The sequence below is a fragment of the Sinohyriopsis cumingii genome, chromosome 19 (assembly GCF_028554795.1).
Source record: "Sinohyriopsis cumingii isolate HCF-2022 chromosome 19, ASM2855479v2, whole genome shotgun sequence".
NCBI classification, from domain to species: Eukaryota; Metazoa; Mollusca; class Bivalvia; order Unionida; family Unionidae; genus Sinohyriopsis; species Sinohyriopsis cumingii.
The window spans coordinates 60,951,853-60,972,868 of record NC_142979.1 but is presented as its reverse complement, the minus strand read 5'-3'; positions in this window follow the sequence as shown (position 1 = coordinate 60,972,868).

Below are 21,016 nucleotides of genomic sequence, written 5' to 3'. Positions count from 1 at the left end.
TTGAACTTCTGAAATATATTTGTAACATTATTATTGCAAAACAAAAGCTAGGAAGAACAAATGACAGTTGCAGTCCAGTTAACCCCTGATCTGCCACTTAAACACCAATGCACAGCTATATCCAATCCTGATCCGATGACAGCTCTGTGATTACAATGCTGACAATAGGCAACTATTTTATTTTGCTCAAGGCACAGATCTTTGTTCACATCTTCGCAATGACGTTTCAATTTTTTTTAGCAGCTGACTAAAATAACTATTGTCCCCGAATGGCCGAGTGGTCTAAGGCGCTCTCCGTTACGGATCACTGCCATCTCACCTCTGTCGCTTGGGTTCGAGTCTCGGATTCAGTCAGTGAGGGTATGTGAGTAAACTTGCCAGTAGCTTCTCGTGGGTAGTTGGTTCTTTCAGGGGTTTTCCCGGGTTCTTCCTCCACATTAATACTGGCCGCCGTGTATAGCCTATCGTGTGCTGAAAAATGGCATTAAACCCTACAACAACTACAACTAAAATAAATATTGTCGGATGTTATTGGTACAGTTTGCATCGCACAACCGCCAGTGATTGTATCACCGGATTTAACTTGTTTAAGAAAGATACTCTTTCGCTATTTTTCTGTTATTGCTAGTTTCTTTTTCTCTGTTATTTCATTGATGTTATTGGTTTTAGTTCTACATTTGAGAGAGAATGTTGTAATTTTATACTTGATGTCAGACAAAATTAATATTGTACAGCTTTGCGATCATTGATGATACTTGAAAACGGGTTATATTGCAAAATAGACTTTAAAATGTTGCCTGGTTATCAGACTTGGACATCTGCGAGATAAACATAACGCAATAATAACCACAAGCTTTAGTTCCAACTGGCTGTAGCTGATTCGAGCTATAATTTAGTTTTTCAAAAATATTTTTTAAGATGTACTGTTTGATAGCATCACTCGGAGGAAGACCAAACGAGTTAAAGTAGTTGTTGTTGTTGTAAGCGCTATCCAGTGAGTTCCAGATCCATCGTTAAAATCTTGGATATTGATGACACAGCTTGTGGACCGCTCGCGGTCTGTGCCAGTTATCGCATCTATCAGCTAAATCATCATTTGAAAATACTCTGATAAATCGGTCGACAGATTTAAGTTTATCAGCGATCTCAACATTTTTTTAACGCGCGAGTGACAGCACTCGTTGACGATTTCAACATTCGAGTTCCAGAACTAATCGACGATTTCATTGTCTTCATCGTCTGGTTCCAGGTAGCACTAATCCTCGTCCCCGAGTCCTCCTTCTCATAGGGTGTGATTGCATCGGACTGCTTTGCATTCGGCGTCCTATTCCTAGCAGATTTGGTAACATAATTTCTGCTATCCCCGCTAGTAGCGGACCTATGAATCCGCCTTTGACATCGTTGCAGTTCGTTCTTGATTGTCTTTCTCTTCTTGTTGTCCTAGGCGCTATTCGTGCTCGTGTTGTCTGCATTGTTTATAATTACTGATCAGATGAAATCAGAGTACAAAGAACTCCATTGCTTTGGCAATCTGCACGTTACAGCAACTTTTTTATACCATGACCAGTTACTGCTTTTTTGTTGATTCTGATATTGTACATCTGACGCTGCAACTATACCTAACGTTCCTAGCAGAGGCAGTATCATTTGCTTAGTGTTCGTGCCTTAACTGCTATTGATGTTCCGTTTGATCCACCATAGATCGCTTTCGATCTGGCAAATGCTTTTATTTGTGTCACTGACAGATCGAGTATAAACGGCTTATTTTTTAATATTTTGTTTATCTGGCGTTGTGTTAGAAGTAATTTTGTTTAAACGTGATGCTTTTTTAAATCTATTCTTAGTGAAACTGCTTTTTGTTTAGCTATAGCTCATGCTAGTTTTTGTATTTGTCCTTGTGACAAAGTAATATCATGCAAAATATATTTAATTATAAATTTTATCAGATAAAATTGAATGTTTTTGAACATTACACTTGAAATGCTAATGGTCTACACTTAGACGGTCATCCTACCTCGTACAGCGTCAAGTGTTATGTATCTGTTAGATGTTACAAGCATGTAAGCATAATATGCATCAGCCGGAGCTTCTCCTAAAGTCAGTGTTACCTCCATATCAGCGGTTGATCCAATTGTTAGTTCGTTGTGCTTACTGACATCAAAATGAAATATCTGGTAAAGAAATTGAAACTCCTCAACATATATCTGAGATCCACTGTCAGCGTCTTGATACTTTTGCATCGCCTTCATGAGATACATATAAATATGAGATACATTTTTGTTAGCATCGTCTCCAAAACTGCATTCGATCGCTAGTTGCTTGGAATTTATTCTGACAAATATTCGTCTGACGTCAGCGTCATCAAAAACAAAGCTTTGTAGTTGATTATTAGGTCGTTCTTGTCGTTTAAATACAACAAAAATATATGTCTCTGTAACTGTTCGCTAGGAGCTGTTGTTATTCACCATGTGTTGTTGGTCAAATGTGGTATAGCTATTTCAGTTGGTAGACCTTATGGTGTTCGAAATATATTTTTCTGCTGTAAGATGCTAACAAGTTCTATTAGTTTTGAGACGGATACAACAACTCGAGGAATCCAAACGCAAGTCGTGAAATCACAACTGAAAATTAGTATCAGGATCACCACAGTCACCACCACCACTAGCAGTTCTCATCAAACAAGCGCTTTGATCAGCTCTGTCAAGTATAAGTGCATGTTTTATACCACGAAATACCTTGTGATAGTCGCGGCAAAACCCAAATATTGTGCTCAGCGGTTACATCATCGTAATTTTTCTTGTTCCGTTAGAAAATGCTCTTCGTTTATCGTAACCTTCGTTGGATGTTCGATTTCTGATGACAATATTATCTGCAATACGTTTTTCTATCTCTAACATTGCAGTTCCAACAGCTCCTATATGGCAGGTGGAGTAATTTTAACAATATTACAAAGATTTATAAGAAACGTTCTTAATGCAGCTGTATTTAAACCTGCATCTGCACCAACTGGAGTCGATACTTCAATTCCAAATGTGTCAATGTTTGCTCTAAGAAAATTTATTACTATAACTTCTCTTGTAGCATCATCAGCTCCAAGTTCAAGTACATTAAAATTAACAAATTCGTTTGAAACTGCATTTCCTCTTCTAGTATATCTGAACCACATCATGTTTCTTGAAATAGATCTCGAGTAATCGTCGCTGAACGACACCACGTTAAGAATAGTACGTTCAACTGGCAAGTGAATAGAACTATCTTCGACTGTTTGATTAGCAAGTTGATATCGTGCACTTTTAAACAAGCTCCATCTGTTATTAACATAGTGCAACTTGTATATTGACGTTAACATCAACATTAGCAGCTGTTCTTATACTATATTGAACTTCAAGTGCGGCTTTATGCGGCAACAAAAACACATCCTCGTCTCTTGTGATAAATGTTCCGATGCCCATCTTGCCAGGCTCATTAGAGTTCTCGTCGAAATATTCAGTGTACTCAAACTCCACTGCAGAATCGTCTGCTGTTATCTCATCGGCAAGGGCATGATAATTTTCATAGACATTTTAATTGTAATCGTCAGACAAAATCTTCAGTTTTTTACAATCATCTAAAACGAAGCAACACCAGGTTTCGGTCTAGCTCGTGTGATAACTATCTAATAATATTTTTGTCCGGCCGGAGACAACAAGTTTTTGTTGTTGTTATCATCGCACGTGCTGCTTCTGATGATGGATATATTTCAGAAATAGCATGTTTTATATCCGAAGTACTTGGCACTCCACCTTTAATTTTATCAGCAATCTTTTGTCCGAATGCTGTTCCTGCTGAAGATGCGGCTCCTGTTAAAAAAGCCTCTGATGCGTCTAACGCGATTGGCGCTACTTTGTTAGCTATTCCAAGTATGTTGTCTATTTTTTTTGAAAAGATATTTCCCAAAAAATAGCTATGATTTTTTTTTATAAATGTTTCCTTGTTTCATCTTGTTTATACAAATTGTCTGATAAGAAATTGACTTTGTTCAGCTGATGACGCGCAGATGAAGATAGTAAGTAACAATGTCGTTGTTAAGATCATTATGACGACATGATTGATCAGTATGTGTCATCCTGATAGATGATATTTGATTTTCGACACTAATATGATATTATATTATCTGTCTCGGATTGACTTCCATTAACGGAACATCAGGGCTAAACGAATAAATCCTCTGTCCTTGGCTACCTCGTGCTGTTTATGACCCAGCTGTAATAGAACAATTGATCAATATTGTGTTTACATCTGTAATATTAACAGCTGACTCGTCATATGATAATGACGCAGCTGTTGATCCACTTTGCGGATCTGATCCGTATTGTTGTTTGTTAAATCCGAGCAATGATCCTACTGTATGCTGGCGACTAAAATCTGCAAACAAATTATTTATAGTGTTATTCTTGCTCGTAACGTGTTGTAGTTCGAAAGGATCTCGAAATTATCAGATGATATACCACTACTGTCAGCAGTTATAATATATTTTATTGTTTTGTTGATATCTGTGACACTGTAGGCGCCTTGTGTTATCTTAACATATTTCCAGTCGATGACGCCATTGGTTTTTATGCCGTATAAAAAATCATCGTTGACGTTAATTTTAACATTTGCCATAGCGTGCCAGACAGTACAAATTCGATCTCGTACTGATAAATGCCAACTTCGATAACAGGATTATAAAAAAAAAACTGAAAAGTTTGCGCTGTTCGTTGTTGTCTGAGATGAGTCAAATAACAGTGTTATGAATGACGTTTTTATTTGTTATTCGCAGAGAAAAACATTATAACTGGTTTGCGTGAGCAAATCAGATCGCTTTGTAACACATAATACTCGTCCCTCGAGTATTTCAACTATTTCATTGTCAATTTCTGTGCTGGTGTTTACAGCTTCCTTTGATGAGATAAGCAGCATCAGTTGATCAATCATATCAGCTGCCGAGTTAAAGATCTTTAATCATTTACCTGGTGTTTCTTCCACAGTATTATATTCAGAACCTGTTTTAAGTTGTTGATTGTATTTTATAATATGCTGCTCGTCCTTCTTTTCATTTTATTTAATCCCTCATCTTTTATTTCTTTCGCCGTTGTCTCAAATTTTCCGCAGCTGTAAAACTTTTTTCAGAGCCTGAAACTCTATCAAAAACTTCCAGAAATATCTTTACAATAACACCATGTCGGACTATTTTATAATATTTATCAGCATCATTAACTTCTTTTGTGGAATCCAAATTATTTCTAGCATCATCTGCTTTTAATATTACATGATTCAATTTTTCTTAAAAGAAATCTTCTTTATCTTTAGTCCATGACCTTTTTGTGTCTTTTTAAAATGAATAAATTTAGTTTTTAACCTCAAAGGCAAAATATCCAAAGGAATAATTTTTTTGTATATAGTGATTATACATTTTCAACTATTTTGTTGTTTACATTCTCAAGTATCTTCTGTTTTTCTCGTTGTTCTCTCGTTTGTTTTTTAAATAATAAATCTTGGGGGTTTTTGGAGGTTTTTTGTGTGTAAAACCTCAGCTTGTCATGGATCAGGATTACCAATTCGCTCAACAATATCCTCAGCAATGTTCTTTTGTCCTTCTTCGAGTAGTCCTCGCAAAAGTTTTTCTTTTAGTTATTTAGATCTTCCGGTGATACTTCGCCAGCACCAAGTTCACATTCAAGTTTTTCGTTGTATTCGTTCAGCAACACATGCATTTGTCATGCTGAGAATTGATCATGTAGATATACATCTAAGTTGGAAACGTCGTTCAGTAATATATTCATTAGCAAGTTTGTTTTGCCAGATCAAGTTCGTCCGACTATCACGTAATGACAATCCGGTAGCTCGTAGTTGTGTTTAGTTTTTATTACTCGCTCGGTATCAAAGTTTATTCTCTCATCATATAACATGTGCACAAAAGTTTGTCAGCAGCAATTACAATAACATGAGCTACTACACAGAATTTGATACAATAATCAGTAGTTTGTCTGCTGAAACAATGCAACAACAACAGATGTTGATCTAAGAAATTATCTCAAGAAATCTGGTGACATATTGACCAGCAAGCGTATCATGTCAGGACAACGAGTGTTAGATCTAGAAACAGCATATCCTCATGTCAACGTCACTAGCACACAAGCCGTTAGTTATAATCAACTAATCACAGCTGTATCTGAAACACTTTCCCTTGCCGGCGGCATAATTACCGACACCATCAACATGAGAAATAATAAGATAACAAATATCAGCAAATCATATCCGTTAAACAAAGCTGATATCACACAAGTGGTGTAATAATCAGCTAACCACATCAGTATCTGACAAACTTCCACTCACAGTTGAGTGATAATGACCGGTCACAAAAATATGACAGGTAACTGAATAATAAACCTGGAAATAACTTATCCTCCATCTAATCAAAATCTGTTTCGTGCGGTACCAACCAAATTAACACGGTATCAAATTTAAAAATACATGATCTAGTGATTTTTGTACCATGTACTATTTCATTTATCAACGTTTGAAAGATAATAGGACTACCTACAGACTTTCCTCCGAGTAGAGAATCAGATGCAATATCGTATGATCAGCTGAAAGGATCGCAAACTGAATCTTGCTTAAGGACCAATGACAGGTTCGTTAGACATGGGTGGAAAGGTGATATACAACATTCAGCTTGATAATACTCCGTTGACCAACGACAGCTGGGCAGCAAACGTTAAATTTGTAAAACAAAATTTTGTAATAAAATTCGGCGACACAATGACAGGCACGCTAGACATGGGCGTCAACAAGATAACACCAACTGCGTTTCCAACAACATCGGATCTAAAAAAACAAGAATTACGTCGATGATAATAGAACCGGTTATACGAGTAGCAAAACCCGGAGACACAATGACATGTACACTAAACATGGGATCAGGTAAAATAACAAAAACATATTATCCAGTATCTCCATTTGATCTGACAAATAAATCTTACGTCGAGGTGGCAGCAAATAATGCAGATGCTGTTTCGGGTACATGAGCTGATGCTGTTTGCGTTAGGCGAATAGGAGATGCAATCACAGAAGCCGTTCATATGGGCGTCAACAAGATAACATCAACATATGTTCCTGTTGCTGTATCAGATATTGTAAATAAACTCTACTTTGATAGTGTCGTTGTTGGCAGCACAAAACGAGCTGGCAATAACGTCGGTTCTATTCACATCTTGTTAATTTGATAGATAATCGTAGGGGTTTTACAGCGACAGCGTCAACACAATATCAGGAGATCTCGCGTGGACACCATCTGGAGAAACAAGCAACTTAGGGATAAAAATACAATCTTCAGCAGCTGTTGCAATTTGGAAGTTTCAATTACGATGACGTTTAAATGCCGTGTCGGCTGTTTCTGCAACTGGAGATTAGAGAGATCGATAGCTAGTACCACCTGGACAACTCTGTATAGCGCAAAGGGTGTTTATATCTCAGCGAGTCAACAGTTTACTATCGCTGATGCTAACACGTTTAACAAGTACATTTACTTTCGCATTTGTGTTGTCAACCCAGAAAGTCCTTATCCTGGTTTGACAATGTTTCAGCTGCATGCGATTGGTGATTTAGTGTAGATGTAACTTATAATGTATGTTGATCTTCCGTCGACCAGAGTTGCAAAAAAGTTTTACGATGTTATATTTAATCCTGAAACTGAAATATTGGTGGTAGCTAATGTTGATCAGCTAGACCCAGAGAGTGCAAATGATGCACGAGCAGCAAGTATAATTGCTAAAATGAAAAGGTTAACTTTAAAATCACCTGGTTTAACAGATAACGACTACAATTTTGTCAGAGTTGCAGGTATGAGAGATCCACAGTTATAAAAAAGCTATTCGAGAATTTGATATTATCAGTAAATACTGTCATCCAAACGCTCGCGAGGAGCAGAGACTAACAGCTGAGTCGCTGCTGACAAAGACGTTTCTCGAGATTAACACAAAAAATATATAACTATTAACCTTGTCAAAGCAAAATCTCACGGCGGAAAAAAGCCAAAAGAAGATCAAATAAAAATGGTTCATGATGAACTTAATGAACTTGCTGAAATAAAAAAATTAGATTAACAAAAACTCGCAGAATAAGTGACAGTTCTCCTAAACGCAGAATATTTCATGAGCTAGGTATGAACTATCCTAATAAAATACATTACTCGAGGTAGCAGATTATCATGATAACGCTAATCCGCTGACTACATCATATCTAATATTGGCTGACTCGCTATCAAATGTTGATTACACAAAATATTATGATGAACAGATAAATGCGGCACTGATAGCAGTTGATGCTATTGAGTCAAAGATTGAGTCTTGTAGCGATACTAGCAATATCTATTACATAACACACTTGATGATATAACAAGTATTAAACATTTTATTAAACCGGTTAAACTAGATGTAGCTGATGATATTCTTCACAAAAATATTTCACTAAAAGACTATAAAAAGAAAGCTAAAAAGTTACTAACGGCACACAAATATAAAAATATGTAAGTTCTGATTGTCTGGTATCTAAACCTACCTGCAAATGACATCAACTCGGATGTTGATAAACGTGGACTTTTATCTTTTGCAACAGCATATGCAATACTTAAAAACATATGCAAACTAATAATCTCAGCGACGTTTATTTATATCAACATGTTATATCGACTCAATAAAAGATGTTTACCAAGATATTGTGAAAGATGTCACTGAAATACAAAGATATTTTAATCCACTATCTGTACCAATCATAATAAAGTTTCTTGCTGATCTTAGATATGAAAATACATCATCTGAGGTATATGGTGGCTATATAAAATTTCTAGCTGATCATGTTGACAATAAATTTAGTGATCTGGTTTATACAAGTGCTGACGTATAAACGTTTACTTTTGCGCTGTAAAACTTGATATCGCACATCAATAATGACTAAAGAAGATGTGATCGGTTTCAACCACATATCATCCAGTCTCTCATTCAACGACAGCAACGAGCTGATCAAGTACTACAAGTACGATCGTAAAACACTATCATAATAATCTTTTTGTATCAGACGCGCCAGAAAATATTACAGTAGAATCATAAGCGTGCTAAACTATGTTCCACTTGTGTTAATAACATCAGGAATATCATCAGCAGGAGGAATAGCAAGTCCATTATTGCTGACAGTATCTGGAGCAGGCATTATATTATTGACAATAAATAAAATAATAGAGCCAAACTATGAGAACAAAAACGCGTTCTTGAAGATAGCAACAACAACTTATAACAAAATATTGAATGAACTTCGAGCTTATCTCCGATGAGAAACGTTTATCATGCTAGATCTGATACAAGAACTACGAGTCAGAGACAATTCACTTCTTGATATGATACCAAACAGAGTTTTGAAATATGAGAAACGGTATTGAGCATATTTTGTGTGATATATGACATACAATGGAAGATATTGCAGTGGAAGATACCACGTTAAAGATGAAGAGAATTCTCTTTCAGGGTAAGCATATGATGATTCTAATTAATGAGAAGCATAGCACGTACTTCAAAAATAGAAATAGGGCGTCCGCTTCAGATGGGTGAGGTCTTAGGTTCGATTCCCGGCCAAGTCATACCAAAGAATTATAAAAATGGTAATAACAGCTGCTTCGCTTGGCACTCAGCATTAAGAGGTTAGTGTTAGGACTGGTCGGCCTGGTGTCAGGATAATGTGACTAGGTGCTAGACATCACTATAAACTGTCACACTGCAGACATCGTAGCGATATGACTCAATAAATGTTAAAGCTAAGTTAAAATTTCAAATCACACACACACACACACACACACACACACACACACACACACACACACACATTAGTAGTTAATAGGGATAGTATAGCGTCAATGGGACTTATCATTAAAAAGACCCTTGGGAACATATAGCGTCAAGGGAAATTTAACATGGAGAAAAATCGTGGGAACATATAGCGTCAAGGGAAATTAACATAGAGAAAAATCGTGGGACTGTTGAGCGACAAGGGGAATTTAAACAGGGTGGGACTGTATAGCGTCAAGGGAAATGGAACATGGGATTTTTTTTTTTTTAAATTTTTTTAAAAAAAGGGGTAGGCAATGGAAAGGCTATCTCTTTTCGAGAAATATGGCTGGCCCTGAAAAGGGCCTTTGGGTTTTTCTTCTTCTTCTTTTAACTTCTTAACTTCTTAACTTCTTCCACCATCCTCTTATTTTGTCCATCATTCCTTTCTTCTTTTTCTTTTCTGTTTCCGGCAGCCAGTCCGGGTGGCCCATGGCCCGGAACTTCTCTTGGATTTTCATCCAGTTTGTGTTCAGTTTTTCGAATTCATCCCTTTTTTTTCTATTTTCTTCTTCTTTTCTTTCCTTGGACCACTTTTCTTTGATCTTCTTGACCTCTTCGGTCAGCACATTCCTCATTAGTTCTTCAGCTTTCTTAAGTTTTTCTAACCCCCATTTCGCGAAACACCAATCTGTCCATTCTACAATGTCTTCTAGAAAGCACCTTGCACTCGTCACATGATCTATCGCTTCTTTTAACTTACCCACTTTGACATACGGTGGGTTAATTAAACCTCTGATTCTCTTCTCCTCATCCTCTATCATTTCTTTTACAATATTTACGGATAAGTGGAGGCTGGTTACTTGTTTTGAGACGAAGTCTTTTGTCACTGCATACCTCCATTCCTGTTCAACCCTTTCTACTACACTCAATCCATCCACCATCCAATACCAACTTCCCATAAGATCATTGTATAAAGCTGAAGCTGCTGGCATCTTCTTGTTTACTTATTCCGTAGAATGGGCTCCAATGACCAACACTGTTAGTTTTATACTGAAAGCGCGTACGTGAAGGAAAACATCCCCCTAAAACGTAAAATTGATCTTACCTAGATCATGACCAAACAACGCGCGAACGTGAAGGAAAACATCCCCCTACTTTTTCATTTCATATAATATAACCCAAACTATACTTTCTCATTTCATATAATAAAAACCCAAACTATACTCTCCACATACGCTAAGAAACAATAAACAAAATCCATAATCTACTATCCACACAATCTTACGTGAGCGCTTACAAAACCCAAACTATACTCTTCACATACGCTAAGAACAATAAACAAATCCATAATCTACTATTCACACAATCGTACGTGAGCGGGTACAAACACAAACACACAAACACAAACACATACGCTAAGAAACCCATAATCTACTATTCACACAAACATACCTGAGCTCTTACAAACACAAACACACAAACACATACCCTTACATTTTTTAAAAAGAGTTAGTGTTTATATTCACACTACTCTACCTACACACATTGGCAAATTGATCGTTATTTCTTTTCTAGAGTATTGGGTAGCCCTGAAAAGGGCTGTTTTTTTTTTGAACTCCAGATGCACCTATCTAATGGTTGCACCTTCCAGGCCTGGCGCCACACACGCATCTTCTTCCCCAGTCTTCTTTCACCTTTCTTCTGGGGAGCGCAGAGGGAGGATGATTCGCTTCAACACCCCAATCCTCTGTCTCGGGAATATTGAACGACATCCTCTCTTCTCTTTTCTTTTCCTCTTCTTCCCTCTCTCTTCTCTCCTCCTCTTCCTTCTTTACTCTTGCTTCTTCTACTATAGCCTCCGCTGATAGTTCGTTTACTATGCGCCTGGCATATTCCAGGTGCATCTGGAGTTCTAACAGTTTCACTATTCTGCTAGTCATTCTTCTGGCTGTGTTGATCAATCAACAAGGGTAGCTAGACTGCCCAGCGAGTTTCAATTTATAGTGAAAGCGCGGACGTGATGGAAAACATCCCCTAATAACATAAAATTGATCTTACCTAGATCGTGACCCAAAAAAAAAAACAGCAACGCGCGGACCTAAAAGAAACACTCACTCACTTTTTATGCTACCCATCACTATTTTAAAATTTTTTATAAATCACTCCAATAGACTATCCACATACGCAAAGCAATCCAATCTAACTCCAAATATACACCTCTAACAGCCAAAAAAACAAACATCATTTTAATCTACTATCCACACCAACCTACTTGATCACTTACAAACACACAAACACACAATCCTATACACAAACACATACCCTCACATTTTTTTTTGAAAAAGAGTTAGTGTTTATTTTCACACTACTCTACCTACACACATTGGCAAATTGATGGTTATTTCTTTTCTAGAGTATTGGGTAGCCCTGAAAAGGGCTGTTTTTTTTTGTTTGCTATGGCATTCTTTTTAGTTTCTAAGAATGCGATGTCCTCTGAGGATAGACTTTCTGGCGATAGGTCTGCTTCTTCGGAAAGAGAAGAAGAACTCTTTAGTGTCGATACGACAATCGACAAAGCCTCTGTCAGCTTCAGGTTGCTGCTGCTGCTGCTGTTGCTGCTGCTGTTGCTGCTGTCTCTGAAGTCTGTACTTCTCTGTCCATTCTTCTTTTTCCCTGTTCATTTCTTCTCTGAAGAGCTCTTCTATCAGGTCTTCAGTGATTTTTAACATTCTCACATTCTCTATTTCTTCTGGCTTCGGTATCAGACTGTGTCTGACCCTATGCAAATTCACGTAGGCTTCGTTGAGCTTAGCTAGTTTGGAGCACATCTTCTTAGGAGGATGAGTCGACAATGGATGGTTAGACTGGAAACAACCCCCGGTTCTTAAAGTCAAAGCGCGGACATGAAGGAAAACATCCCCCCCACACGGTTTTCGAGTCGCAACGTTCAGTGAGTGTCATGAGAGGGATAGTAAGAAATGAAAGAGCATCAATCCAACATTCTTATAGCTAAACAAACCACAAAGGCATTTTTTTCAAAACACAACATTTTTTATTCAAAAATCACTTAACACTAACCAACAACAACTCTAACATTTTTTAACAATAATCCAACACTATAACATTTTTTAACAATAATCCAACACTATAACATTAAACAATTTTTTTTTCAAATCACAAACATTTTTTCTCAATTAACCATCTACTTTAAACAGGGCTGACAACGTTGTGAATGAAATTGTGATTTCCACTGTTGGAAATCATTAGGCCATTGATGGACACTACGTTTCCTAGCTTGAGACAAAAGATAAGCATAATGGTCACAAAACCATCGATCTACTTTCACATCGTTTCCAGCAGAAGAACGAGGATCAAAATGAGTCACTAAATGTTCTAAGGGATAGCCCAGGCTGCGATGATGCAGAAAATACACACAGTACTGTCCACACACCAAGGAATCTGTGCCTTGTAATTTCACGTTATTGAATCGGGTGGTTTGAGCATTTCTTCTCATAAAGTCAATGATATCGTCTTCCAAAGGGGGCAATCCGTACGAATCGAAATATTCCACACATCCTTCTTGAGGAAAGTAGACGGCTACCCAGTGGGTTCCTGGGAGATGACTGTCGTCCGTGTTGATCACGTAAGCTTGATGGTCTTTAGGTTTGCGATGAGGGAGTTCATCTTTAGCACAGACGACAGGATTCCAAGAAGCCGTATACGAACTGTGGTTCAAAAGGTAATAAAGTTCCCAGGTATCCATTTGTGTTGTTTTCTTCTTCACAGGTAATAATAAGTCGTCAATTCGATCCTGACTTTTTGCTTGAAAATGTCTGACGAATAAACGGTTATTCGTTCTGTTTCCTCACTCTGATTCAGGAGAGCTTCGATACGATGGATTTCTTGAGTGGTTAATGGTGGACAAGAATGTTCACGCAAGTCTTTATACCACTGGTGCAACACGTCTTTGTTCGAGATGAGACTCCAAGCTTCGTCCAGATACTCGTCCAATTTTTCTTCTTGACTTAACATCAGGCATTTATCGTGTTGAATTTGACTGGGATGATCGTTTTGACATCCATAGCAATTTTTCTTGATCAATTCCGTCATTTTGTCGACCAAGTGTTTGGCAAAACAGGAGACTAAATGGGCTTCTTGTTCTGGCCATCTCGACTTCATCATGATCACTTCTTCTTTTTCCACACATTCCATCTCCAAAGTTTCTCCACTAGGTAAAGAGGGAGAACAGTCTTCCATGGCTTTCTAGTAATCTAGAATGACTTCTCTCAAACTATTAATTTCTATGGTATTATCAAATTCGGCATACAGGATGACGTTCACCGTTACATCAGGGTCTCGGTTTGCAAACTGAAGTTCCACACGAATTTGGCCAGATTTTATAGGGTGGAAATGTCCCTCGTCGCTGCCTTGGTCTGGAGTGAAATCGAAAGCCCACAAAGCATAACCTCCTGCGTAATCCTCGTACGTAATGCCGTGACTGGTGTTGGTTCCTAACTGGCCGGTGGCTTCGTACAGGGACAAGTACGATCTCAAGTAATTCTTCTTCTCAAAGTCAGGTTCGAAAGGTCGGGTACACAAGGTCTTGCCATCGCGACTGACTTCGATCTTGGACACGCCAAAGTGTTGAAAGTAGAAAGGATTTTTTTCGACAGCTCCGTTGAAGGCTGTATTCTCGACGATACCAACGATTAAACGTTTGGGTAGCTGTCCTTGGAACAGATGATCTTCGATCATGGATCGCTGTCCCTTGGGAATGGTGAACGTTTTCACTTCCACGCGTCGTATGGGATACTTGGCGGTCGTTCTGCTCAACGTCTGACTGCTGTCGTTACCCACTTTAGGTAACACTTCCACACGGCGTACGTAGAGCCTAGCTTCCTCGATGACAGTTTTGCAAACAGTAGTACCTATCAAATGGAAAGCGGCACTGCTACGATTCAGTCTCAGGCGAACATTCACCCCGTTTAGCAAATATTTCTCTTGCAACCACATGTCCAGATGTAAACGATCCATCAGTTCTAAACTTTGTCCGTTTTTGATTTTGTCTCTTCGTTCTACAAATCCGTCATTGTTTGGTGTTTTGCTTGCATCAGTTTCGAATCTTTCAAATTGGCCTGCTTCGTCAGCTTCCCATAGCACACAGGCATTGAGATGAGTGTTCTTGGCATCTATTCCGTACGTCAAGAGATTTTCCAGGTACGCTCGATAAGGGTAAGTATCCATGCTGCTGCTGACCAGTTTGTTGTTCAAGTACAAGTCCACTCCGCTAAACAAGGAATGCATGAAATTGTTGACGGGAGCTATTACCTCATCGCCATCTAGGGTCTAATTGTCCTCATCGACAACTTTGACTTTCAAGTACAAGTAACTGCTATTCAGATCGATGTAATCTTCGGGCTGTCCTTTGATTTCAAACTCGATGGGAGCTGAGGCTGTCAATGAGGAGACGGGGTGAAATTCCACCCACTGGGATTCTTGCATCGTCATCATGGTGGGGGGCATGGCAAACAGATCCAGTTCCGTCTTGGAAGAGGCGCAAGACTCTCGGTGCATCATTTTTTCTATGTTTCAATAATCGAAAACGTCTAAGTCTCGAACGGTTCTTCTTTTCTTGGCCTTTCTCGCTTGAAGTCTGGTGAAAGGGTGTTTTCTGCGTCGTCTCTTTCTGCCTTGTCCTTGCTGAATGCCTGACTCGGTAGCGTGCAGGGCATTTATAGGTGTGTCTCGTCGGCCTAAAATGTCTTTACCCGTTTGCAGCAAGACATTTTTGCCTGCCCTCATGAAGGCTTCTTTAGGGTTTTGTTTGTCGATGATGACATTTTGGAGAAATTCTTTGCCTTGCGTCAGTGCCGCATCTTTCAAAGCGTGCAATCCGCGTGTCACCATCGGTTTCAACACCGGGGCCACCGAACGAAAGGCCGATTTTAACATGTCTCCTAAACCGTGTCCTCGCTGTCGAGCAACCCCTCGGTACACTGGATACATGACTTACTTACGAGTCGTGAGAGAACCGTTTTCGAAAATGGAGTTTCACCGTGACTTTTCCTTTGGTGAATGGAATATTTTGTCCCAAATCTCCTTTTATAGTAATGTTGACTGTGTCCAAATACGACTTGCTGACAGGCAAATAGTGAGGATGGACAAATTCACGGTGGACGTGGTAAGTGTTTCCACCTTCCTCGTCAGCGTTTGCGGCAGAATCCACTTTGAAAGGAATGACACGCAGTAACGGTACGGAGGTGTGTTCCACCACGTTGTACTCCACCACATCGGAGTACACGAACATCAAATTCAGTCCTTGGTTCAGTTCTACCGGGGTACGAAAATACTTGGCAAAAGAATCGTTGTCAGAAATGACTGGTAATTCACCTTTTTCTTTTTCTACTTTCTTCCTCAGCTCCATGTCACCGCCCAACATGTCAAACAATTCAGGACAAAATAAGAAAGACATGATTTTGGGCCCCTCAGGAAATTTCATCAGGAAGCGACGAGCTGTTTTGTGGTACTCCAGGGTGACACTTTTTTTGACACTTTCCAAAGCTTTCAGAAACACACCATTAAACCTGGTGGCTATGGTGTTGACCAAATGTTGACCACTAAAATAATAGCCTGGGGGAATGAACAAGTGATAGGTGGTCCACTTTAGATTTGGTGTACGGGTTTTCTTGTCATATTTGCTATGGGTATCCATCCACTGTTGCATTTGCTCGTCATGAACTTCCACATCAAATTTATTTTCATTGGGAAGGACATTGAGGACTTGGGTCGGGTGAATCATTTCTACTAAAGCCACTTCCCAATGGGCTTCGTGATCTAAGGGGATGGCCTGAGGTAATTTGGCCGTGTAACAGCACAACGTGTTGTGGGGAAACACCTCCATGGAACTGTCACTGGGTAAGGTTAAGTAAAATTGGTTTTGGTGATTCATAATTCCAGAGTTCTGTGGCTGTCCGAGGGGTTACTGGACGTCAGAGACGTGTCTCCGCCCAAAATGGGGTTCTGGTTGTGGTTGTTGGAGTGGTGACTGACACTGGCACTGGACACAAGGTTCCCGTTCGAGGAGAATTTCAGGGAGGGATTGGGAAGCAGGTAACCGATGCAACTGCTCAATAAAATGGTCCACAATTGTTTGTCTCCTTGTTGCAAACTCAAATTGGCAATGGCTGCCCCGATGACACAATACACCACGAAGATTTGGCAGAAAAAGACGATTTGCGTTTTAGGCACACGTTCTCCACACCATACCCACAAGGGTTGTTTTTGTAAATCTTGCACAGAAGAACTGGGTGAAGGAGGAGTGGTCGACGTAGCTGCGTCTGCTGTGTGAAAGGGCATGATGGTCACTTCTTCATTTTATAGTCGATGACTTGCGAAGCGTCGATCCAAGAATCGAAACTGGGTGGATATCCTTTCCAACGTACTTTGACTTCTTTGACACGTCGTTTGCCCACTTTACGGGTTCTGCGTTCGAGAATGCTTTCGATGTCGTACACGTCGTCTTCTTTTTTGGTGACACGTTGTAACTCGGGCAAATAAAACGTTCCTTTGAGCACTTCTCCGTTCATGTCTTCCAATTTACAGACGGTAGGATGACGGCCATGCACTCGTCCAGTGACGCGAAACAATTCGGTCGTCCAGTTAGGTAAGTAACCTTTGTCGAAAGTGCGTTTGGTTTTGCCAATGCGCACCCAATCTCCTACGGTCAACTCTCCACTTTTCTCGGGGACAGCCCTCGTCGGGGACGTACCGAACAGGCGCTCAAACAGCAGCACTTCGTTGTCGGGAGTCACGTCTTGCGGGGCACGTCCGATGCTTCGATGGTAAGATTGGTTGTACGCTTGCACCAGGTGCGGTAAGATGTCGATGTACTTCAGAGTGTGGTGATGCGTAAAATATTTCCACATGCGTTCTTTCAAAGTACGTTGAAAACGTTCCACGATGCTGGCTTTGGTTTCGGGATTCTCGGTGGTAAAAAAATGAATGTCACGTTTCTTTAATTCTTTTTGGAAAGCTTGGTTCAGAAATTCGGTGCCTTTGTCCGTTTGCCATCGAAGAGGGTGACGACCGCTTTGTTTCAACACCCGTTGCAGGGCTCGCACTAACTCGCTGCTCGATTTGGAAGTCAAGGGCACGACCCAGGCAAATTTGGAAAAGACGTCGATGACACAAAACAAATATTTGTAGCCACGATTGTAGCTGGCCAAATGAGAGACATCGGCTAAATCGGCTTGCCATTGATGATCGATGCCTTCCACTCGGGTGCGACTTCTGGCAAACTTGCGTCGAATGGGTTTGTGTAAAGTGTAGGTAGCTTGTTCTTGTAACCATCGTTGCACTTGAGGTAAACGGAGACTTTTCAGTCGCGTTTTGGCAGCACGATACAATTTTTGAACTCCTGCGTAACCTGCAGGATGCGAGGGATCGTAGTAAATGCTGGCTAAGACTTTTTCCATTTTTTTTTTGTGTGTTGGTTGGTGTGTTAATAAGGCACCCACTCTTGGAAGAGGCTACTCTTTTTCTCTTGGGGTATTTTCTTGGATTGCAATGCTTTGCGTGTGCGACCAGCAATAGGTGTCGAAGAGGAGGAGGATGTCTGAGCGGGGGATATCGGTTCTTGTTTCACTTCTGTCTTCACTTCTGTCTTCACTTTCTTTTTCTCTTGTGATGAAGAAGGGGTGGCCATCATCTTTTTAATCCATCCAATTCTGGAGGTAGGTGGTGTTGTTAACTTGCGTACTTTTTCTGGTGGAGTTTGAAACCCTTCCTCTTCTTCTCCTTTTTCTGTCTTGACCACTGGTACTGGTACTGGTGATGGTGCTGGACTTTTCATCAAGGTCTTAAAATCTTTCAGAGTGGGTAGAGCTGTTTCGTCTAAAGCTTTCTGGTGAAAGAGTTGCAGTCGTTGCAAGAGTTGACCGTACTTTTGCGATTTTTCTGTTTCGGACAAATCTTGGCGATTCATTAAGGACTGCAATTCGTGTTGTAACTGGGACATCTCGCTCAAATTGGGATTGGGAGGTAAATGCGGGGTGCGTTGTTCTTGCCACCGATGGTATTCCATCCATCGTTTGTAAGGCACTAAAGCTAGTTTTCGTCCTTCCATGGGGTTGTCAGGGGTCGATTCTGAGATCTTGGGACTTTCGAGGGCCTTTTTATCTTGCTCCCACCAGTCCTCCCAACATGGTTCCCAAGACTCCTTTCAGTATGGGACCTAACAAGAGAGGCAAAATGCCTCCACGTTGGACCAACATCTTTTTTTGACGAATGGGAATTTTCTTTTGAACCATTTGGCGAAGAACGTGACGATGTTTGCCTAAGCATTGTTTCTGGTGTTTGGACAAAGGGATCGTGCCTTTCAAAACGTTTAAACAACATTCGCACACGGTATCGATGACCTCTTTGGAGGCCGTTTGAATGAGTTTTTTTCGTAGGGGTGGAGAAGCTTTGGACAGGACAGATAACAGGTCCCCATGTTTGGCTAAACGTGGTGGCAGTCCTTTCCTTTTCTTTCCTTGGGGTTTTCTGGAGGGTGACATTTTTGCTTGTGGGTTCCGGGACATTCACCGAACAGACACTAACGTCGATGACTTAACGCACACCCTTTTATCTTTTTTTCTGGGACTATCGCTTTGTCATAAAGGTGACAATGTTTTTCCCAAAATCGCCAAGGAATCCTCCCCTTTGTTGACGCCTCCTTTTCTTGGAACGACTGTGTCTTTTCTTAGGGTAACGTCGATGCTTGGCTAAGCGCTTTGTCGGATGACGCGTCTGCCTTTGTCTCTTTCTTTTGTGACTTCTTGGAGGTGACATCTTTTTTACAAGTTCACTGATACCCCGACTTGGTCACAGGTCTTTTTATACTGGAACGCGTCGCCACTGATTGTCTTTACGTTTTATCAGTTTGAGGACAGGCATGACACGTCGTGCAGGGGTACGTAACGGACTAAATCGAGCCAGTTCTTGCTTGGACAAATCCAGTAAACTTTGTAACATGCCCGATCGTTCATGGACTTTGATTTTGGGAGAAGGTACTTTGTGAGCAGCAGCCACTGCCGCTAAATGGGAGGGTCCTGCCACTGGGGAAGTTCTTTTGGGGGTCATCAACGGAGAAGTTCTTGGTGTGATCAACGTCTCCAAGTACTCTTCAGTTCTGGGTGTCATCAACGGAGAAGTGGATGAACGTGAGGATGCCGGAGACGCAGTCACTGCCGTGGCAGGTCGTGGTTTGCGAGTGTAAGGTTGCGTCCTGGCCGAAGTGCCTCTCTTGCGACTAGTTTTCTTCTTCTGTGGACTTTTCTTTTTCTGGGGACTTTTTCTCTGTTTCTTTTTTTGGGGGCTTCTTTTCTTTTTCCGGGGTGGTGTCTGGTAAAAGGAGGGTCCTGCCACTGGAGAAGTTATTCTTCTTGGGGACCTGGTCTTTTTCTTTTTCTTCTTGGGGCTTCGTTGAACTTTTGTCTTGGGGATAACTTTGGGGGCATTAGGATCCCATCTTAAGAGTGAACGAATGATGACCCCTCCTAGAGTACCGCTCCCTCCAGGTTTCAAAATGATTTGTTTTTTGGTTTGAGTGTCGATGCGGGGATCGGCCAGTTGGACCAAAGCGACTTTGTTTCGATCGAAAAAGCGTTGGGTTTGATGAGGAATCTGAATGATTCCTTGGAGTAATTGACGTGCCGTCACCGTAAACCATCGTAAGACTTCTTTGAGACTAGCTTCTAAGACACGAGCTCGTGTTTGTGGATCTTTTTCTCGACTGATGCCATACAAGGCACGAATCAATTTGACGGGAAGATGTGACTGAAGGGACGTCATGTTCACACTGTGTGAGACAGACGAAAAAGGGTCTGAGGTTTTTATAGATTTTTTCATGGGGAGTGAAATGAAGTCGAGGACGGAGACGTGTACAGGACAGGCCCTCCGTCTTGGCACCAGTGGTGAAACAAGTGGGTACGAAATCGCAAATCCTCGGGAGTGGTAGGTTTCAAATCGACGAGTAAATAGGCGTGTGGCGTTTGAGTGGCATCGTCGTACGCCTGAGTCAGCCAAGGCGTTCCTAACTGTTTGGCTAAGACTTGCACTTGCGATTTATCTCGAGGGCTTTTAAACAAGACCACGTAATGTGCATTGAGACTGATGGTGCGATGGGCTTTACTTTG